Here is a 3,848-nt window from a genome sequence, read left to right on the forward strand (position 1 = left end):
TCCCATTTCCCTTCGTCTATTTCTCCTCTTCTTTCCTTGATAATCGACCTAGTCATCCTACTTTTACACAGGTTAATAAAATCACTCTCAGCTGAAAATAAAAGAAATAAAGAAAACGTAATCTCCTTCAAGATAATGTAAGGAGATTTTGTGTAGAAATGTGTCCCTGGGCAAAGATTGGCAAGTATTACTGCCTGTGTGTAGAGTGTATACTTCACTACCAGATCCAGGGGGCGGGGAGCTCAGAACCCAGTCCCCCTTTTCAAGATATTTATGAACAAAGGGCTATTTATGATATCACTACACGGGACTACAAAGCTTCCAGCCACAAATAGTTTATGATTACAAATTAACTTAGTCTTGAGAATAAAAACTCAAGCGGATATTTATTCTATGAAGACGGCTATGTATAAGAGTCAATACAAAAAGAAAATTAACTAAACTAAATGAATTAAACTACTAAACGACATTTTCATTGAAGAGGATAAGAGTTCATTTTGACTACTGTGGATATTTGTGACAATATCAAGCTTGTAATTAGAATGGTTTTGACACTAATACTCGTGAATATATAAAATTTACCTTAAATTGTTGAATCACAAATAGTTCACAACTTTTTAGCAAGAGGACCATCGTAGAAAAACTTCTAAAAAAGCAAAATAACTGAAGGTTGAAAAATGAAAATAAGGATAACTGACAACAGATTTCTCCCCCAATATACCGAGTTTAATAGTCAGAGCTATTTTTCATGCAAACTCCATTTTTCACCGTCAAACTTTTTAAAAAGGGGAGCCGTACCCCCGTCCCCCTGATTATACCTTCTCTATCAGTTAAAAACCAGTTTGCAAAAGCCGCAAATAAAATATTTCTAGTTATATTATAGTTATAAAACGCAAAAATTAACGTTCATATTTTTCTTAAAACTGGCTCAAGTCTCTTTCAAAACATCATGCAAGCACAGAGGTTTCGTTCTTTAGTTTTGTTTAAAATATCAGTACAGGGAAACATCAAAGTTACCTTAACTCTCTTCTACGCCCCAGAAAAAAAAAAAAAAAAAAAAAAAAAAAAAAAAAAAAAAAAAAAAAAAAAAAAAAAGTGGGGGGAAAAGTGTGGGGAGGTTTAATTCTCTTCTGGAACCAGTACTCCCAAGACTTTTCAAATGTTCTTATCACCCACAAAACGAACTAACAATAGCGAAACTATTTCTAGCTAGTTTAAAATCGCACACTAACAATGGCGATTAATTATCCAGTCGTTTTCCCCCGTACAAGTTGTTCTTTTATGGGCGATACAACCCCTAGACTAACACCTTCATTAAATTGACCCTGTATCTTTTATTTAAAATCCAAAAGATTCCAGACTTAACATAGCTCATTACATAAACATTTGGTTGTCTAGCCAATCAAAAACGATATCAACAATTTAGGTTTAAGCCGACACAGATTGTGCATTACTTAATATCAGTAAGGATGTTCGTTTGACATCACAAACTTCAGTCTTAGTTGAGGTCTTCTCAGAAGTAGCTTACTTGATCCAGACTGCTTTCTAGTTAGTATATTAAAAGGCTACGCTAAAATATATATTTATGTAAAATAGGAATTTCAGAAGTATATTTCAGGTTTCTGAGAAACTTCAAACAATCAATTACCCAAACGGTTTGTTGTTGGTCAAGAAGAAAGATTTTTAAAACAAAGATTTATTTGAAATAAAGAATAGTGAAGTTTCAATTAAAGTACTTTTGTTTATTTACATATGAACGTTCTGATAAGTCACCATCCGGTTTCCTTTATTGTAAACCCAAGTCACCTTTATTACCAGAGTTAACGTTTTGAAGAAAAGGACCAGATTAAATAGTTTGGTAAATTAATTTCACACCTTGAAACCAAAATATATTTAACATTTTAATAAATTACTCCAGTAATAGCTTAAAAGATGAAGAAAATAGGACATCCACGAAATAATTAATAGAAATTTATTCGAGGAGATTATACAATGAAAAAAAAAAGGAAAAAGTGAAAGAAGCAAATAGGACATCCACGAAATAGTGAATATAAATTTATTCGAGATTATATAAAGAAAAAAATGTGGACTTTAACAACCATCAATTAAATGAGAACTTTAGAAATTTTATCTACTGAAGAGATATTAATAAACCATCAATCCGATTCCAATGAAAATTTAACCAAATGTAGGAAAAAGGTTTAAACTTCCTTCAGTGATTAACTACATAGGATTTTATCTAGGATTTTATCTATTACAACACCTATTGGAAAAATTCATTAATCCGTTTTATAATACCTAACGTTAATTGCCATTAAAGACATTCCAACAAATAAAAATTCTTTATCATATACCTTACCAGTACCCTATTTATCCGAGTTTAACAATTTTAGTTAACCAAATCTTCCAGTACAACCTGGATTTTCAAAAGTTCCAATGGACATCAAATAAGGCAGGATTTCCAGCAACAATCCAATAGTACTTAAAGAACCAATTGACAATTGCCAGCAACAGCCACCAAGTTTTCTAAGTCTCCCAGAATTTCCAGTTACAATTTCCATCCAAACCAAATTGTCATAGCAGACATTTAAAGACTCGAAGAAGCCTTACATCATTTTAACCTGAAGTCCCGCATCGAAGCTCTCCCATAATTTCCAGTGACAATCTCCAACCAAACCAAATTGTCATAGGCAGAAATTTAAAGATTCAAAGAGGCCTTGCATCATTTTATCCTGAAGTCCCGCCATCCAATCTGAAAAGTATCGAGGATCAGAAATGTTTCCTGTAAGAGCTAGATATCCCTATATAACCGAAAAGTCTTACGACTAGTAATATTGAGTAACCTGATTAGTAAAAATTTATAAACCAATTAATTTTTGAAACTGCATAAAATTATTTTATATCTAGGTTAAAATATTAAAAAATATACGAATGCATAGTAGATTCTTTATATATCACCAACGTCAAATTATTTGATAAGAATTTAATACGAATTCAGAGTAATTAAGAAATTTAATTGGAATTTGAGCAAGTCAAAATATTTAGAAATAATTTTAAACGAATTCATAATTATATATCACCAACATCAAAATATTTCATATGAATTTAATACGAATGAAGAGTACTTAATTTAATTTTAATTTTAATTTGATAAAGTCGAAATATTTAAAAAATTTTATACGAATTCATATTTAGAAAACTTAGAATGTGATCAACAGGGAAATATTTAGAACCTAAATAAAGTATAAAATACTGAACCACTCACCGAACTTAAAACTAAAGGGTTTAAAAGCAAGCCTCCCTATAGCGCACGGCAGACCTTCAATTTAAGGTCTACCGTGCGCTATAGGGAACGTCCTCCCACGATTGGGGGCGCCGCCCCCAATCGGGGAGGACTGGCTTGCTTGGGGTTAGATTAATAACAAAAATTAAAGATACTTGCCTTTTAGTTCAGACTGAAAAATACATCACCAAATTCCAGTGTTGTCAGCAGTCAGTCTGTATTTAGCGACGTGTGTGTGTGTGTGTGTGTGTGTACAGACACTGTACATAAGGGTAATACAGGTAAAACCAGCTTTAATCAAGATAGATTCCCATCTAGATAAGCTTGAAACGCACAGGTAATAAACAGATGAGCTTAACATGCACAGGTAAGCTTGAAACGGCACAGGTAACCAAAGGAACGAAGAGTATTCTTTCCTGAAAATAAAGATACAGGAAAGTTAAAACATGGAGATTTAGAAAAATTGATCAGAAACCAACATGTCAAGACATAAGTATTTGAAGCATTTAGTATACATAAATAACTATATCAATAGACATCCAAATAATTTCCAGTTAATATTATA

This window comes from Palaemon carinicauda, chromosome 20 (genome assembly GCF_036898095.1).
Source record: "Palaemon carinicauda isolate YSFRI2023 chromosome 20, ASM3689809v2, whole genome shotgun sequence".
Classification (NCBI taxonomy): Eukaryota; Metazoa; Arthropoda; class Malacostraca; order Decapoda; family Palaemonidae; genus Palaemon; species Palaemon carinicauda.